Raw genomic sequence first — 20,870 nt, 5'->3', positions numbered from 1 at the left:
GTATATTAAAGGCTCTGATAAGCATTGAAGTAAAGAAACATGCTTAACTTTGTAAAAACTGCCCAAACTTATCTTAACGCTAAATCCTTTTTCAGGGAACACCCATAAGAAACAAACATTGGGAAAATAACTTTAACTCACTTCATCTGGGTATTTAACATGGTTCGGTACATTCCCTCTTCACTAAGAGAGATCAGTAAACCATGGTACTTTAACTCAACAAGATCACAATCTAGAAGAGCTTTTGTATATGGTGTTTATAACATTAAGAAGTTTAAAAGGCTGAATAAAATTGGGAATGCTAATTTCCAAATGACCAAGATAGACAAAAATGTGCCTTAGGAGTTAGGAGAAAAATGTAGTATAGGGAGTAGAGTAGGAGTTTATAGAAGGTTGAGTACTCAGGGTTTGCAGAAAGATTCAAAGCAGTCAGGGTATGTGAGGTGCAGGTGGGGTGAAGTGGGAAAGGGGAGGCAGAGCATGGTATTCCATTTTAAAAGCACGAGCGAAGAATGTTTGATGAACTGTATGAAGGGTTAGTAATGATGGGTTAATGAATATAGACTTTATTCCTCAATCTTCTAACTTAAATGTATTAGTAGATCTTCAAACTTTACCTCATACACTCCCTTGTGGCTGTTGCCACCACAATAGCTGAAGCTTCTGCCTCTGCTCATGTCTTATCAGATTCCTCAGGTTTCTTTCTAGTCTCATCCACTAGATTTTCAAGGGTGGGGCAGGAGTAAAATTGCGTATTATACCTACATACATGAAATAACAAACTAGGAAAACAAATTGTTAAATATAATATGTTGCATTCTCCAACATTGACAAATATGTCCTCATAGTAACCTGCAAGTCCAGGTTCAAATTTAGAATTCTAATGGTAAGTAGGATTCTAAAAATAACCCCTGTTGTTGGCTGAATAGTGTTGTTACAGTCTCTAGTTAAGCACTTTTGTAACCTCAAACACAGCAAGAGTTCTCAGCTGATTTTAAGTTAAGAAATTTTATTGTAACAAAAAAATTAAGATTTTTTCCTTTCAATCAGAGGGATAATATGCTAAAAATGGAATTTAATTCTTTTAAATTTGAAGTTATTAATAAGTTGGATTTGAGGTGCAGGAGATTGAAGGAAGAATTACCTGATAGGAATGCATTGCAGTAATCTGAACACAAGGTGAGGAGTACTCAAATATTGGTATTATCAGTGGAAATGTGTTTTTAAGATACCAGTAAAAATACTTTCATACAGTTGAGTTTGAAATTGCAATATCATTTCTAAATAGAGATATTTTGTATGCAGTTAATGGTATGAAACAAGGATTCAAGAAAAGATCCACACAGAAACAAAGAGGTGCTTAGCCATAATTAGTATTATGGGATACCTGAAATTGTAAGAAAATAAGATTTTTTCAGGGGGGGATGCAGAGGAATGAGAATAAAACCTCAGAGGATTATGACAGGTCAGGCACAGAACAAAGAAAATCTAGAGACAAAGAAAGCCAGAGAAAGAAAAGTGCACAGAATGAAAAGCTTTTCCAGAAGGTCCCTGCTGAGATAGAAAGGAAGGGTGAGGCTCTAAGTACAATCAGGTGTATATGAACATGGAACATCCTCTCTTTTGTTCCACAATCTGCTTCTCTCTTGCATTTTTCATCTTGGAACCAACTTCTTGTTATCTCTCTGGTGTTCTGATGTGGGTTAATAACCTTGTTTGGTTTTCTTGGTCTCTGAGCTGGTTCCTGTTTGCTGAATTTTCTCCCATATAGGCAGATTAGACTCGCTGTTTCTGATCTTCTCTTTACTGTCAGCTTGACTCCATTAGAGCAGATTGAATTAGAGGGTTTGAGACCCTGGCCATGCTGGGCGACCTTCAAGGTTAAATGAAACAACAAGGAGAATAAAGATTAGGAAAAGGAGTAGAGATTAGGTGGCTATCAGTGGCCTTGAAGAGACCATCTCTTGTCAGAAAAGTTAAAAGAATATTAATTGATGAATCAATAATCTAACCTTAGTCTCATCACTTTGTATTATTGATTTTTGTAGGGAGTTTGAAGAGTGCCTAATATGAGAATTTATTTGGTACTCATTATTTGGAGGAAGAAGGTAGCACCAGAGTTCAGAGAGTTTTGTTATCACATTTTCTATTTGTCAGAATGTCAGAAATAAACCCGATTTCATTCATCAGGACAGGAAATAAACAGCACATTAACACTTGGCTGAAGATGCTGCATAAACTATGAGGATTCCTCTAGTCAGGATCTCAAGCATATGCAATGCACAGTCATCCATCCCACACATATTTACTGAGTTCTTAGTCTATGCTGGGGACTATTCTATGTGCTGAGATTTGAGTGGTAACAAGAATATAAAATTCTTGCTGTCAAGAAATGTATGCTTTAGGGATGTGAAGTAGACAAAATTAAACATAAACACAAATAAAATGCTTGTAAATACAAAAATCACCTATATTGTAATTTTTTTTTTTTAGATGGAGTCTCTGTCACCCAGGCTGGAGGGCAGGTGCAATCTTGGCTCACTGCAACCTCTGCCTCCAAGGTTCAAGCAATCCTCCCTCTCAGCCTCCTACGTAACTGGGATTACAGGCACCCAACACCACGTCTGGCAAGTTTTTGTATTTTTAATAGAGATGGGGTTACACCATGTTGGCCAGGCTGGTCTTGAACTCCTGACCTCAGGTGATCTGCCCTCCTTGGCTTTCCAAAGTGCTGGGATTACAGGCGTGAGCCACTGTGCCCCGCTCTATATTGTAATTTCAATGCAATTTGCTTTCTCATGTGTTCTCCAAATTTATTCTAATAATAACATTTTCTAATCTTCACTACACCAAAATTTTTTCATGAATTTTGAACCTAGGCTGATAACTGGATCTTTCTTAGATATTGTTTATTTACTTCCTAATGACTACTGTATATCTTTAATCTCCATTATAGTCTTTGATTTTTCCAGTAACCAAATCAGAGACCTGGAATCACTATAAAGTTCTTTCTTGGCAAGAAAATCTGCTAGTCTCTATACCTTGTCGTTTTACCTCTTCGATACATTTAGAACCCTTCTTGTCTACGCCAATTCCATGGCTACTTAACTAAATAGTATTTATTGCTTTGGGTGATTTAAATAGTCTACTAACAGGTCTCTGCCTCATAATTTGAGTGAGCCTCTCCAATTTATCCGTTACCCAGAATGACCTTAAAACACAAATATGATCATGTCATGTCTTCATTTAATATCTTTCAAAGACTTCTCATGAGTCAAGAAGAAGTCATAAACACCCTAGCTTTGTTATCACAGCTTTTTGAGACCTGCCCTCTGTTCTACTCAACAGCCTCAATTCTACCATTTTTTCTCCCATCACCTCTGATCCAGCTATGCTAGTGACCCTAAGAATTTATAAAGGGCACAGACTTTGGGGATCCTTCAGACTCAGCTTCAAGTCAGGCTCTGACATGTCATAACTATAATGGATTACTGAAACCTTACCTGGCCTTCATTTTGTCTTCTTACTTTGTTAGATTGTTAGGAGGTTCAATGTATGTTTATTTAATAGTTATGTACTTTGTGCATTAGGTGTCTACACACAGTAAATGCTATAAACTATAGCTATAATTGTAATTACTCACCCTCTGTCTAGAATACTCTTTCTCTAATGTTTACCTAGGTGTTCATAAATCAGGCTTTAATTCTTTTTTCAAAGTTTAACATAGACATAACCTTCTCTGAGATACTTTCCTTAAGTTTACAAGGATTAAGTTCTGCAGATTGTTAGAACTGGGTTCCATCTTAGTTCTGCTGTATTCTATTGGTATAACTATTGACAAGTAGCACTTTTGCAGATCCTCAGTTTTCTCATTTGTTCAACAAGGATAAAAAGATTCCTGTCTTGTGAGTTTCTTATTCAACTATTCTTTTAAAGGACAAATAAGTCTACCCCTTCTTTCTCAACACATAAATATTCTCTTATTTCTACTTTTTCTCTCCATGTTATTGGTGTTCTTAATATTTCCAATATTAATGGAAAGGCACTGATTTTATTTTCCCAAATTATAGGTTTATTATGAAGCCCTTTAATCTTTCTTTGAAAGGCCTTGCCGTGAGACTGAATCATTTGATTTTTTTTCTACAGTCCTTTTAGAAACAGGAAGGCCTTTATTTATAAGTTTGATAAAATCCAGGCATGAGCCAATGTAAACTTATTTATTTACATGTATCAGATATGCATGCATGATGTCGCATAACACTTGCACCACTAGAGCCCACCACCTGTGGAAATGTCCCTGTACAGCAGACAGAATCAATTAATGCAGAAGATTTGGTTTGTATTGGGTATTGGCAAGTGGAGTACAAGTCCTATTTGGGGTAAAAAACATGTTCTCTTGAAAAAAAGATAAATTATTTTGTGAGGTAAAAGAGTTTCTTTAAGGGCAAACTGGCCAGTACTGGAAAAGACACATGGCCATGAGCATAATAAATTTTAAATAGGTACCTTTACAAAATTACTACATGGTTATTTCTGTAAACATGCACAAAATATTCATTCATGATTACCTTTTAAATACTAATGTAATAAGGTAAAATTCTCAATTTGTGGTATTTATACATTTCATTTTTGTTTTTATTATCCTCTTCAATATTGCAAATATACCCCATTGCAAAGCTATCCTCACGAAACTCCAAAATCTCTGTACAACCATGTTATTTAAATAATACTATTTGAATGATCATATCAGAAGATGAACAGAATTGATAGCAATGTCTTCCAAGACTTGTAATAATAGGATAGGAGTGCTTACATTTCCTGGTGTAGACATTTTTTATAACACTTAACAAATGGTCACTAAATGAAATCTACAGTAGGCAACCCACAGTCTCATTTCCATCTGTCTCTCTCTTTCTAAACATAATTGCCTTCAATCAGCTCTTGCTCTATGGGTTTTTTAAATTGTGTAGAAGTGCTTCCTTGATGAATACAATATGGAATATCTCAGCTTTATCCCCAGAGATTGAGGCATATCTGTAAAAACCTTGAAAGTTTGTAGGTGTTATACTAGCAACTGATTGCTGGAAAGGTACTATTTACCGTATAGCCTTATAAAAGGTTTAGCTTTCTCTCAAAAATCTTTGCAAGCTATTTGGACCATGCTGAATGATTTCTTGAATGAGTTGACTCATCTTTTGCTGTTCACACACAAATTCCTGAAAGGATGAATCACCAAGAAGAGTGAACCTTGAGCACAGACTGAAGCTTGGCCAAAGTAAATACCAAGCCAAATAAATCAGCATTTTCTTCAGCTGGGTCACCCGTGGGCAAAGGTAGAATGGGCTACACATGCACAGACCTCAAAATTTCACTGAACAGAGAGTAGACGGAAGTTCCAGGGATGGGGAGATCCTGACACAGCCAATCAAATCATTCTGGATTGGAAAGGCTCAGAGAAGCTAGGAGACAGAAAATGCCATAAAAATGTATCAAGTTAATTTCACGCTTTTCCACCTTCAACTTTAGCACAAATTAAATTTAATGCTCCTCAGCCTGAGTGGTCTGCATGCAAAATGGTACCACGTGGTTGAGGCTGATGGAGATAAAAAGAGTTTAGTGTTATTTACAAAATAGTATGAAAATATTTGTTTTGTGATCATGAGTTGCTTTACAGTAATTAAAATATCCCCTCCTCTTCTTCTTAAAGGTACTGAAACTCTTGTAGCTTACACATGTTAAAATTAAACTGTTTACTGTTCTGCAATATTAGATACCAAGTTAAGGTGTTTCAATTTCCACAAAAAATGAGTGGTTTCATTCATTAGATGATCTCTAAAACATCTTCTTGTACTAATGATTTAGAATCTAACTAGGGCCTATCTTTGTCTCAACAGAAATGTTAGAATAAAACTCCACAGGACAAAAAGACATGATGTGTGTATGATCTATATGCCCAGGAAACAAACACGTTTCTAATATTCAGTAGAATTGCTGATACCAGCTTTCTAACCAAGATGAAACAAATCCAAGCTAACCCTGCTGACACATGACAACCCTAAGCGGTAGCTAAGGATTAGGGATTTTGACCTGTAAATATTTGTGAGAAAATAATACAAAGTTTATCCTGCCTTTCTTCTCTTATTTTCTTGGTCTGGAATATAATATCAACCTACCAGGAACCCTGAAGAATTTTTAGGCTTACAGAAAAGTCTGCCTTCTTCCAGATCTGTTCCTTCAGGAATAACGAGATGTTACAAACCCACAGGAACTGGGTATTTGTTGTAAGAGCTAGGGAGAGGATCTAGGGACAAGGAAGGAAACAGAAAAAGTAGTCAAAAGTTATGTTTTGGGTCATTTTTCACCACAATTAACATATTCTTCCTGCTCCTTATCAGTCCTAGGACATTTTTCCTCTGTTTTACTTTATAGTATGGTTACCTTTCAGGGCCTAGAGTTGGAAGTTTCTGCTCAATAACTCTTGAGAGAAGATTTTCCCAGCAACTCCTGTGTGACCCACTGGTCTTGTGAGTGAACGTGAAAGTGATAAAGTTGTGTTTTTGCTGGTTCTCATTGGGTTGGACCTACTTTGCTATAATGTTTCTTTTTGATGGGGCAAAAGAGGTGGTAAAAATCTTTTAAACTTTTAATTTTTTTTCAAAAGGTAAAAGAAATGTAAAGCCTTTGGAGATGTGAATGGGGACATTGGGTTGCCATGGTCATCCTTTTTCTTTTCATTACAATAACACTCATAAGAGAGTATAGTGCAGTCTACCTACTCACCAAAGAAGGCAGAAAAAGAATAAAAGTATGTTTTATGCAAGCTAAACTAAAACTTGCCCAAATGATGCCTAAATATGCCTTGATAATTTTTGTTCACCACTGCATTTCTATAAAGTATAACATGAATCTAAAAGACTTCAATTTTCCAGTGGGAATTATAGTGAACACATATGTTCTTTTCTTGGGCAATCTTATGGAAATTTTTTTCTTCTAATTCAAGCAATATGTCCTTGAGAAATATTACTTCATTTTTTTCCTGAATTTCATTTTTTTTCTTAAGCCTCCCCCTAAAATCCTGCAGTGAAGTTAAATGCCCATGCTTTTCTCTACTGGAACCCATCCACCCTCTCTCTGCTCAATGCTTCAGTCTCTGGTAGTTTTCTTTTCTTTGTCTTTTCCTTCCCTATCCTCACCTCCATCTCCTGGATTGGTAATCCCCTTACCCACCTTTTTAAAAGTTGCTCAGATACCTCTGTGAGACTTTGTCTGTCTGCCCCAGAAGTGTTAGTTGCTCCCAAAAGTACCATGGAAACCTTCCAGTAGCACTTACCTAATTGCACTGCAGTTATCTGCTCACGTCTCCTTCTCCCACTGGACTGTGATATTCTTAAGGGCATGACTATGCCTTTGTCAACTTTGTATCCCTAGTATCCAACCTAGTACACGGACACTCAATAACTGTTTGATAAATGAATGAATCAAGAGCGGGATAAAAGAGAGGCAAGCAGAGCACAGCGTAAAAGAATTAGAGCAAGCATATAAAGGGCAGCATAAAAGGCTGCTGACTGTCCCACTGTCCCTCCCCACATCCCCTGGGAGAGATGGCGGCAGTATCAATGTGGACAACGTGAGGTAACTTTGAAGTGGAAGCTGGACCTGGTCAACAGGATGCAGTAAAGGAAGTGAAATTATTGATCTGGTAGACTCTGGCTAAGGGGTAGTGGTTGTCATATACTTGTGTGCTAAAGGACTGGTGATTTTTAAAGCACCTAAGCATGCTTGTAACTTGTAGATAAGTGATAATCTGCAACAAGTGTTAATACTAATGATGAGTTACAATTTATAAACTACCCCCTATGTAGCAGGCGCCTTCAAGGCTAGGCACTATTCTGTGTTATCAGCAGTCATCTCAAGGACCCTGTATCAATTTTATAATTTTAAATATAAAGGGGAAAAACTAAGAAATTTTAAATATTTCAGACTAGGTCACACAACTGTTAAGTTTTGAAACAAACTGAACTGCCTCCATCAACTGAGGTCAAAATCCACTCTTGCCAGAGATTCATACCAGGAAAATGTCCTGGAAACCAGTAAGACTAGCACCTGAACAGGGGTGGATTTCCACTGACATGTGACCAAAATCAGTTCTTAGTTGACTTTTTTTTTTTTTTTTTTTTTTGAGACGGAGTCTCGCTCTGTCGCCCAGCCTGGAGTGCAGTGGCGAAATCTCGGCTCACTGCAAGCTCCGCCTCCCAGGTTCACACCATTCTCCTGCCTCACCCTTCCAAGTAGCTGGGACTACAGGCGCCCACCACCACGCCCGGCTAATTTTTTGTATTTTTAGTAGAGACGGGGATTTCACCGCGTTAGCCAGGATGGCCTCGATCTCCCGACCTCGTGATCCGCCCGCCTCGGCCTCTCAAAGTGCTGGGATTACAGGCTTGAGCCACCGCGCCTGGCAGTTCTTAGCTGATTCTAAGAGTCACCGGAGTCCTTTGATTTGCTGCTTTTTGCCAGAAGGACTTCAGAAAGTTCTCAATTATTCTGTAACAGTGCTCTGTTGGAACTTTGGCCAAGGGCTACATTTTGCCAGAATTAACAAGCTTATAGTATGTCAGGATCTTTAGCCTGCGGGAGCGTTAATACACCATTCCTTCTGAGTTTCCTTCAGAGCCTTAGGGACATAAAACACCTTGAGCCTCACATTTTCTTTTTCTTAACCAAAGTCCATAAGAAAGCCTCATGTCTGTTCCTCTCACGTGCGCTCATTCTAGTACTATTAATACTATTAATATCATGCAGTTTTTCCCAGACTCGCTTTCCCACTTCTTTACTCCCTTCCACCTCTTTTCTTTCCTTCCTCTGGGACCTCTGTATCATGATAAACAAAGCTTCCCACACCCTCAGTTTCTTCACAGAAAGCTCCTTTCACCTTCTTACTGAGCTGAGGCCTGAATCTGGCTTAAGAACATGTACCCTTCTGTTGTCCCCTTCCATGATGGCAGTTGATTATTTTCTCAGTCCTGAAGAGCTACAGGTGAGGGCGTCCCTCTCTCAGAAGTTCCTATCTCTACAACTGAGCTGTCTTCAGCCTTTGTTTACAAATCTGTGCTTCCACAATTCTATACTCAACATTTTTTTCAAAAAATAAAAATAATGGCCACATTTTTCTTTTTTGAGACTTCTTTTTCTCTCTCACCACCTGTGTCTCCTCATCGTTGATCTGGATGTAGTCTGTTTTTCTTACTTACTTTTAAAAATAGTTATTTATTTATTTATTTTTTTGGTTTGCAATTTGTTTATAGCTTCTTGCATGTAAAACATTTAAGACAAAAATTTCCCTCAAACATTTACTTGTATTGTGTTGCAAAGTTTTAATATGAAGTAATTTTATTAGTGTTCAGTTCAAAATTCTTATTTCAGTATGATATCTTCTTTCTTAATGAGTTTTGAGCAATGCTTTTTTTTATAAAACTTTAAAGTATATGATTTAAAATAGATCTTTTGTTTTTGTTTTGTAGTAATTTCATCGTGGTCACAGTACATAATCTGGATGATATCTATTCTTTGAAATTAGTAGAGAATTACCTAGTATTTGCCCCTCACCCATTTTAAAGGTGGTTCATGTGTGCCTGAGAAGAATGGGAGTTTTCTATTTGTCAGATCCAAGGACCTATGTATTTCCTCTAAATGAAGCTAGTATTCTCACCACTTTTTTATTGTCATAATTTTTTTTTGGTCTCCTTTACCTAAGAATAATATGAAAAGGTGTGTTGAAACAATGCTGGGGTATCTATTTCTCTCTGTAGCTCTAGTGTGGCTTTTTTTTTTTTTATAATTTTAAGCTATTTTACAAGCTGCTACAAGTTTTGAATACATAGGTCTTCTATATTGAAACTTTATCATTAAGTCATGATCCCCACTCCCTTTTTATCTCTATGAGTTCTTTGGCATAAAATTAAACAGATACCCTAGCTTTGTTTTGATTAATAGTTGCTCAGTATATCTCTGCATCTTTTTACTCTTAGCCTTTTAACAGCTTGTATTTTAGGTTTGCCACTTTGAAAACAGCATAAGACTGGATTTATTCCCTGAGCTGAGAATTCTCTTCTCTGAAAGGAAGTTAGTTCATTTATTCATTTTTCATTGCTGATATTTAAACTTGTTTCTACCATCTTACTTTGTGGTTTCTAATTCTCACTTTTCTGTGATTTTTTTTTCCCCTTGCCTTTTTTCAATTGTTTTTTGCTTCATTCTATTTTTCTCTTCTACTTCTTTGGAGGAAGAAAATCTATTTTTAAATTTATTTGTATGCCTTTAGTGGTCATTTCTGATATTTTAACATTCATGATTAACAAAGGTTAATCAATCTTAACCTACTCCTGAGGAATATTAGGACTTTAGAACAATTTTCAATCATCTCTTGACATGCTGTTGCAATCCAGTATTCTCTCTCCTTTTCTAAAACCTCATAAGTAAAATAGTTTAAATTTTTGTAATGTGAAATTATCTCCTAACTGATCACTCTGCTTCCATTCCGGTATCTCTAAGGTATATTCTCAGCAGAGCAACCAAATAATCCTTTGTCTTAACACATAAAAACAAACTTTACTTTTATTAAAATTTACAATATGCATACAAAAAAGACACAGATCTTAATGTGTGCAGCTTGATGAATTTTCCAAAAACGAATACATTCATACAACTACCAGCTCAAGAACTGGAAGCTTACCAGCATCCCACAGCATCTTTTATGTCCCCTCCCTAACGTGAGATCCTTCCTCCTCTGCTATGATGACCACTCTTTTCTGACCTCTAACACCATACATTAGTTTGCCTGTTTTTAACTTCATGTAAATTACATTACCCAATGCATATTCTTTTGTGTTTAGCTTCATTCAGTCAACATAACACTTATGGAAACCATGCATGTTGTTTCATGTGGCAGTAGTTGCTTCATTTGTGTTGCTGCACAGAATTTCACAGTATGAAAGTGCCAAAATGTATCATTTTTCTATTGATAGATATTGGGCTTGTTTCTAGCTTTTTGTTGTTTTAAATAATGCTGCCATGCACATTCTTGTACATATCTTTTGAAGCACCTAAGTATGCAAATCCATGTCATATCCCTAGAAGTAGAATTGTTACTAATACATAATAGGGCATATTTACAGTCACTTTGACAAAAAGCTAAGTGGTTTTCCAAAGTGGTTGTAACTATTTGCCTTTCATAATGATGATGAACATCAGTGCATGAGTACCTGTTGATTCATAGCCTCAGCAATACTTTCTTTTCAACTTTTAATCTTGAGTTAATTTTAGACTTACACAAGAGTTGCAAAAGCATGGCAGAGAATTTCTATATTCAACACCCAGATTACCCTTTAGTTAACATCTTACATAATCATAGTATACATCAAAACTAAGAAATAAACATTGATAAATACTATAAACTGAAATAAAGATTTTATTCTAATTTCACTGTGCTTCTTTTGTTCCAGAATCCAATCCAGGATCTGATTTGGCACTTTGCTGTCATGTTTCCTTAGTCTCTTCTATTTTGTGGCATTGTCATTCATAACCTAACTGTATTTAAAAGGCACTGGTAGGAGTTTGTGCCGCATGTTCTTACTTGTGTTTGTCTGTTTTTTTTGTTTTTTTTTTTTTTTCTTTACTTTAAGTTCTGGGATACGTGTGCTGAACGTGCAGGTTTGTTACATAGGTGTACATGTGCCATAGTGATTTGCTGTACCTATGAACCCGTCGTCTAGGTTTTAAGCCTCGCATGCATTAGGTATTTGTCCTAATGCTCTCTGTCCCCTTCCCCACCACCCTCTGAAAAGCCCTGGTGTGTGATGTTCCCCTCCCTATGTCCATGTGTTCTCATTGTTCAACTGCCACTTATGAGTGAGAACGTTGTTCAGCTGCCACTTATGAGTTTGGTGTTCTGTTCCTGTGTTAGCTTGCTGAGGATGATGGTTTCCAGCTTCATCCATGTCCCTGCAAAGGATATAAACTCATTCTTTTTATGGCTGCATAGTATTCCATGGTGTATATGTGCCACATTTTCTTTATCCAGTCTATCATTGATGGACATTTAGGTTGTTTCCGAGGTCTGATATGTTTTCATAGTTAGATCAAGGTTGTGCATTTTGGGAAAGAATGCCACGGGAGCTTCATGCCTTCTCAGGGTGTCAAATAAGTGAGTAAATGATGTTATTTGGATATGTATGATGATAATTTTGATCAGTTGGCTAAAGTGGTATATGTGCTTTACTACATTGTAAGCTAATTGTTTTACCCTTTCTAATTAATAAATATTTGGAGGAAGAGACTTTGAGAATCTACAAATATCTTGCCTTTGTTTAAATTTTCACTGCTAATTTTAGCATCCACAGGTGAATCTTGCTTATATCAATTATTACCATGCTGTCCCAATTGTGATTTTTTCTATTTTCCTCATTCCTTTCATTTATTAATTGAATTTTTTTCTATAAGGAAGTGTCATTCCTTTTATCTAATTTCTTTATTTATTCACTTATTTTTATTGTGGTATCAACTCATGGATATTTATTTTCTCAGTCTTGGTATAATACTATCATCATTTATTTTATTGTTCAAGTTTTTCTGATTCTAGTGATAAAGAGTCAGTGGGAAGTGATACCCTCATCCTTAAACAACTTGTTTTATTGCATACCTCTTTACTTTCTAGTACAAGATGCTTCAGGTTGTTCCTGTATTTTTCCAGCTTTGAAATCAACTACTTCTTCAAAGAACCCTGATTGCTTTTATTAGAGAATGATATTTAGAAGCCCAGAGATCTAGACACCAATTTTGCTCATTGCATGGGGATATCCCTGTGTTGAATTCCTTTCAGTGAATAAAGCTAGGAAATATATATATGTATACATACCCAGGCATGAACACAAATCTCTGACATGTATCATCTCTATAATATCGCTCTATCTAATCTACCTAAAATAAAATCCATGAGATCATATTGATAACTTTGACTCTAGCCACCAAGTATTCAAACTAACCTTCTTTCTTTCTTTGTAACTTCTTTCTTTGACAGTGAGCAATCTAGTTCTCATGATCTATTATATATTTACTTAGTTTTGTTCAAGCCTAATATACATGTAATTTTATAAATGTTAAATGATACACCTATGAAAGGTACATTTATCAACTATAGTTTAGTTTTTGTACAGATCTTTCTTCTTCAGCCTTATAGTATTAATAAAAGTATTTTGCCCAAGGTTACGGAAATCAACTACTTTCTTCCTGACTTCCTTCAGTGTGGTTATGTAATTTACGTTTAATACAGTTAGATTCATCCTTATAGTTTGCATTCCTTCTTGAGTTTCTCCAATATTTTGGTTCATTTCTTAAATTTATGTATGGTAAATCTCACTCTTTTTGGTGTACACTTTTATGAGGTTTTGGCAAAGATATAGACTCAGACATCTATCACCACATTTTCTTACAGAAGAGTTCCATCACCGCAAAAGTTTTCTTGTGCTGTCCCTTTGTAGTCAAAATGCAGTACCGATCTTTCCAATTAATCTATTTTCTATGTATCTATTTTTTGTGTAATTATATGAGTACCATATAAATGTACTCAAGCTATGTGTAGACTTTGGGGTCTGGTTTCTTTCACTTAGTAAAATACATTTAAGATTCATCCATGCAGAATATTTTTTTTTCTTTTTTTTTTTTTTTGACAGAGTCTCAACCTTGGCTCACTGCAAACTCCGCTGCCTGGGTGCAAGTAATTCTCCTGCCTCTCCTGAGTAGCTGGGTTGCCACCAAAACCAGCTAATTTTGTACTTTTAGTAGAGACAGGGTTTCACCATGTGGGCCAGGCTGGTCTCAAACTCCTGACTTTAGGTGATCTGCCCGCCTTGGCCTCACAAAGAGCTGGCATTAGAGGAATGAGCCACCATGCCCGACCTTGTTTCTTTTTATATCGTATGTATGTACCACATTTTGTATATTAACTTACCATTTAAAAGGCATGCATATGATTATGAGAAAGCTGCTACAAATAGCTATATAGAAATTTTTGCATGAAGTTTCCAATTATTTTTAGTCAATAAACAGAAGTGAGATTGCTGAGTCATATTGTACATATATGTTTGACTTTGTATGAAACCTCTATACTGTCTTCCAAAGAGACTGTATCATTTTCAATTCCTACCAGCAATGTATGAGAGTTTCAGTTATTCTGCATCTTTGTCAGGACTTGGTAGTGCCATTTTCCTCCAACCCCCATCCTTCTAATAGATGTGGACGGTAGCACATAGTTTTAATTTGCAGTTTATTTATTAACTGTCTCTTCTTGTATTTATAAGCTATTCATATACACTGTTTGGTAAAGTGCCTCTTCAGATCTTTCAGCAATTTGTTTTATTGGGTTGATTGTTTGTTTTATTTCTGTTGTGTTTAGAGAATTTGTTTTATAATCTAGATACAAGATCTTTGTCAGAAATGTGATTTTCAAATGTTTACCTCCAGTCTTTTTATTCTTGGATCAGTATATTTAGCAGAGAAGATTTTAATTTTGATAGAGTTCAATTTATTTATATTTTCTTTTACAGATTGTGTTTTTGGTGATGTCTCTAAAATCTCATCAAGCACAGGGTCATGCAGATTTTCTCCTACATTTTCTTCTAGAAGTTTTATAGTTTTAAGGTCAATGATGTATTCTGTGCTAATTTTTGCATTAGGTGTGAGGAATAGTTTGCCTACCTATATCCAATTATTTTAACACCATTTGTTGAAAAGGCTAACTTTTTCCATTAAATTATTTTTATATATTTGTTACAAATCAATTGACTATATGCAAGGGCTTACTTCTGGGCTCTATTCTGTTTCACCTATCTATGTATCTATCTTTCATCAATATCACACTGTCTTGATTAATCTAGTTTTATAGTGAGTCCTAAAATCAGGTAGTGTGATTTCTCCAGTTTTGTTCTTATTTTTCAGAATTGTTTGGCTATTCTAGTTCCTTTAGAATCAATTTGTTGGTATCTACAAAAGATCTGCTGGAATGTTCAGTTGCCTTATGTTAATCTATGGATTAAATTGGAGAGAATTAACATGTTAGTAGTATTCACTCTTCTAGCACATGAACACAGTATATCTCCCCATTTATATAGATTTGACATTTCTTTCATCAGTGTTTTGTAATTTTTGGCATATTGACCTTGATATTATGCTTTTAGATTTATATCAAAATATTTCATTTCGGGTGCTATTGTTAAGGGTATTTGGAAAATTTTTGAATTAATTGCAAGCATATAGAAAATAGCGGTGGCTAACGCCTGTAATCCCAGCACTTTGGGGGGCTGAGGAAGGCAGATCACTTGAGGTCAGAAGTTCGAGACCAGCCTGGCCAGCATAGTGAAACCATGTCTCTACTAAAAATACAAAAATTAGCCATGTGTGGTGGCACATGCCTGTAGTCCCAGCTACTCAGGATGCTGAGGCAGGAGAATCGCCTGAACCTGGGAGGCAGAGGTTGCAGTGAGCCAAGATTGCTCCATTGCACTCCAGCCTGTGCAACAGAGTGAGACTCCATCTAAAAAAAAAAAGAAAAAAAAATCTCTAAAGATAGACAATTTTATTTCATCTATTCTAAGCTATATGTCTTTTGTTTATTATCCTTGACTTATCAGACTAGTTAAGACTTCTAGTAGGATTTAGAAAAGGAATTATGAGAAAGGACATTCTTGCCTTGTCCCAGATCTTTAGGTGAATACATTAAGTTTTTCATAATTGTGTATGATGTTAATTGCTTTTTGTTTTGTTTTGTTTTTTTAAGGATGGCTTCTTACAGATTAAGGAAGTTCTATTACTAGATTGCCGAGGATTTTTAAAATCACATATGCATATTGACATTCATCGAAAGCTTTTTCTCCATGTATTAAGGTGATCGTGTATTTTTCCCTATTTAATCTCTTAATGTGGAGAATTATATTGTTTGATTTTTCAAAATTGAACCAGGCTTGCATCCCTGGAAAGAAGAAACCACTTGATTGTGGTATATTATTCTTTTTATATATTGTTGGATATAATTTTCTGATATTTTGTTGATAATTTTTGAGTCTGTGTTCATATGAGATGTTGGTTGGTCTACAGTTTTCTTTTCCTGCAAAGTCTTTCTGTGGTTTTGAAATTAGGGTAATACTTGCCTCATAGAATGCCTTGTGAGTTGTTACCTTCTATTTTTTGAAAGATATTGTGCAGAATACTTTTTTTTCTTCTTAAATGTGTGGTAGAATTCTTCTGGGTCTTCATTTTTTTGAAAGATTTTAAACTACAATCTCAATTCAGTAATTATAGATTATCTATTTCTTCTTGAGTCAGTTCTGATAATTTGTGTCTCAAGAATTTGGCCCATGTAATCTATTTTTTGAATTTAAAATATGCAGTTATTTCTAGTATCTAATTTTATTTTACAGTTTGTGGGGTATGTAGTGATATCATCCCTTTTATTCCTGATATTTGTAATTTGCATTTTATCTCTTTTTTCTTTGTCAGACTGGTTAGAATTTATCAATTTTGTTGATTTTTCAAAGCACTGGTTTTTGTTTTCATTGATTTTTCCCTATTTTTGTTTCTAATTTTATTGATCTGTGCTCTTTATTATTTACTTCATTCTGCTTAATTTGTATTCAGTATGCTCTTCTTTTTCTAGTTTCTTAACATGGAAACTTAGATTATTGATTTGAGACCTTTATACTTTTCTAATATAGTATTACATACTGTACATTTTCCTGTATTTCTTTAGCTGCCTCCTGCAAATTTTGCTATGTTGTATTTTCATTTTCAGTCAGTTCAAAATATTTCCTAATTTCCCTTGAGATTTCTTACCTTTGACCCATGGGTTGCTTAGAAGTGTATTGTTTAAATTCCGAATACTTGATAATTTTCTAGGTATCTTCTTGTTATCAATTACTTCTTTAATTCCATTATACTCTAAGGACATATTTTGAATAAATGTTCAATATGGAATTTAAAATAAATTTAAATATATAAATAAATTTATATTTATTAAATTTTATTATTTTTATTAAACATAAAATAAATTTATATTTATTTAAAATTAAATTAAAATGTAAATATATATATATATATACACACACACATTTGTATCTATCTATAAATAGTCCTATTGCTGGTATGGTGTTGAAGACTCTCAAGGTTCCATTACTAGACGACATTTTTAAATCTCAAACTTTTGGCTTCAACTGTCCAATATGATAATTTCAAAATCAGTGTCTATAGCATAAATATCTACTTTTATGTCTAGAATTTTGTTTTGTGCAAACATTTTGTGCATATTTCCTTTCTTGGAGGATATTCAGTTTCTTCAAAATCAATAGTTCCCAAATTTTAACACACACCTACTTTTCCTACCTTGGTCAGTATTATTTTCATAATATACCCAGTTGCCCAACCCAGAAACCTGGGGTTTATCCCTGGTTCCTCCCTTACATATCTCCTATTCTAATAGGTCATCAAGTCCTGCTATTTTTCTCTTTATTTTCCCTAAAAAATCCTTCTTATTTCTTGTCCAAACTTCTTCAGTGGTACTCTAATGTTTCCTTTGTCTCCAAACTTGAATATAATCCAATTTAGTTTTCGTAACCATATTGAACTATCCTTTTGGAAATATAAATTTAACAATTGCCATTGCCCACCTCTCCTTAAAGTTCACTATGACTTTTCATTGCCTTAGCTATATTAAAACAAACAAATAAACAAACACCTTAGCCTAGCCTAGTAGGTTGTTCATAAACCAGCTCTTCCTCCTATATCTCAGTTTTATTGCCATTCTTCCATTCTTCTTGTACCTCACACTTTGGCCACACTGAACTACTTACAAAACATCTTCTACCCTCATCTGAAATAGTTTTGTCTCTTATGTATTACGTTTGCTCCATAAACTTGTATTGACGATATATTATATTGTCATTGTTTGCTATTTTGTTCATCTCCCCTATACAGCATTAGCTCTTTCAGGATAGAGAATGTAATTTTATCATCTATACATACTTAACTGTACCCAGCAGAGTGTCTGATACATAATAAATACTTAATAAATCTTGCTTTGAATGAATGACTAAATGAATGATTTATTGAATAAAATAATAAGCACTTGAGCCAGGACTAGAAACAACATATTCTGCTTCCAAATGACACACTGACTCTGTTTTTAGTAGAATATTAATTAGTTATTGCCTTACTATATACCATGTCAGCAAATGGAAGGTCTTACTTATAAAAAGGCAAAGTAATGTTTGCACTTTGACTTGATTTTTTAAATCTTTTTGGCTATGGAAACAATTGCTCCAATGTCTTGAATAAATATTCCCAAAAGATACTCAGGTCCAGTCTTTTTAAGCAATATAACTGATAGCTAAATGCATTGCTTTGCACTTTCTCCCTGAGGAGTCTGGCTACCACTTTTATGCCAACTCAGAATCTCAGGTTATCTGGCTATGTTGTACTCTCATCAGTTTACCTCTTCACTAACTGGAAGAGCTTAGTGTTGTCTGCAACTTATAAACCACCTCCAGTTAGTTTATGAAAGGTTCAGTAAAAATTGTCCCAGTCCAGGTTAAAAATTAACAGTTCTTAATAAACTGATTCTTATCCTTTGTTTTGTAAACCTCAGCTGGTTTCCAATCTACAAAACAGTGGCCTTAACCTTTGGGGCAGAGTTTTGCCAAAAGTATTTAGAATATTTACACTGAATCTAATGTTTCTTTCTTATATATTAATAATAACATTTTTTTCCTCAAATATCTTTATGGTATTAGTCAAACCTAAAATCTCCTTATGGACATTGAGTTGACATAGCATGATGAAGCTGCAGAATTTAACATATAGATGTCATAGGTTACTCAGGAAGTACAGTGAAGTGTGGTACTTGGGTACCTCATTAAGGAATTTAGATAATGATTTTGTTATTTGAACGTTTTGAAATACTCTCTGTGTCAGTTGGCAAGGATGAATTGAGGTGTTTTCTAAGGCATCAGGATAATCCACTAAACATAAAGGTTAGCACATAGTAAGATTTTAATAGATGGCATTTTTTTGTAAATTTTTCCTTTTTATTTCAACTTACTCTTCAGAAAGCTGTAAAGATGAATGGATTAATTTCTATAAAATTCTCACAAGTTCTAGAAAGCATTAAAAATGAGATATTGTTGCTGTTTTAGTTCTTATTAAATGGTATACTTCTTTTGATTCCTGGATTGTATTCCACTGTACTCTAGATTGTGAATATTAAATATTTTGTCTTAAAAACACTGTTTTGGAAGCTTTATTTGGGACCTTCCTATTTATGTCTACCCCAACTCAACATTTTCAGCACAAATTTTAAGAAAGATTAGAGTTAAATATTAACTTTTGTGATTTCACTTCGTTATTGAGAAAAGTACTATGTGTATAATGCCCTCTTTCCTGAATGAGGATAAATGGAATGATATATTTTCATTCATTGAATATGGCACATTTCCTCTTAGGGATTGAGTTAATTTCCTCTCAAAATGTCCCTCTTCACCATCTCGTGGTCTTCCCCCAATTTCAGATGCTCATTCACACAATAAGGCAATATTCTGCATGGAGTAATAAAAGCGAAATATAACAAAGATAAAAAATCAGATCTGGCATTTAGGAGACAGTTTTAATACGCCACAAATTCTCACATCCTTAGACTGCTTCAGAGTTAATAGACTTATTGTCTATTAACAATAAGGACTATTCCATGTCCTGTGGAACCATGGAATAGAAATAACTGATAAGGAAACAAATTAGCTAAAACATAGTTAAGACATCACCTTTGTAGTGATTAAAATTTGGTTCACGAAGTATCATTTGTGACTGATGCAAAACACAGAGTCAAACCAATTAAGGTCCTTAAAGAACCCAGAGAACTTGACTGCAAAAATCATGTTTACCATTGTTTTCAACTTGAAATAATTGTTTTATGTTCACCTGAATTTTCCACTTCACTCGCCTCATTCCTCAGAAACATCTCTCATTATTAACCTTGCTTTGCTCAATCACTCTCCTGTCCTGCTTCACCATGTGCTCTCCTCACCTCACCTCCAACCCCAGCAGATTAAAAAGATCTTTATTTAATTATTAATTTAGCACCTTCTCTTAAGATTGTCATCTGCCAAGAAAACCATACTCTCCATAGCTCTACTTCACACACAAAAAATCTACTTTCATAAATATTATCCAGTAATAGTCAGGTGGTAATCCTGGTTTTGACTCTTCAAAGTATATTGTCCTACCACTACCTTCCTTTGTTAAGCATGAAATGCATATGCCCTAGGCTGTATTAAAAGAAATGCAGTACACTCTGGAAGGAAATTGCCCCATTGGACACTGTAGTTGTCAGGGAATGCCTGAAGTGCTTCATTTAGTTCTGGACACCAAATTTTAAAAGAGACATTGCCAAAAAGGAAGATAATCAATGGGAGGTATCCAGGATATTCAGCAAAGTTAAAAAGATATCGGAAGATAGTTGGAGGGAAGTAGGGCTTGTTAGTCTGGAAATAGGGATATTTAAGAGAGGTCATGTGTCCTGCTTTTTAAAATCTGAAGGGATTAAATCTATTCTGTATTTCCTCCAAGAACCAAACAAGGTCAGTGGGTAAAGATTATATGCAGACCATTGTAAGTCAATATAAGGAAGCGAACCCTGTTGACTTCACTTCTACGACATATTCTGATCTTTCCATTTCCCTTCACATAAACTGTAGTCCAAGACACAATCATCACTTATGTCAACTGCATTGATAACCTGCGATCTGGTCTCCCTATTTCTACTCTTTTTGCTTCTC

This window comes from Gorilla gorilla, chromosome 3, assembly GCF_029281585.2.
Source record: "Gorilla gorilla gorilla isolate KB3781 chromosome 3, NHGRI_mGorGor1-v2.1_pri, whole genome shotgun sequence".
Taxonomy (NCBI): Eukaryota; Metazoa; Chordata; class Mammalia; order Primates; family Hominidae; genus Gorilla; species Gorilla gorilla.
This window is presented reverse-complemented; position numbering follows the sequence as displayed.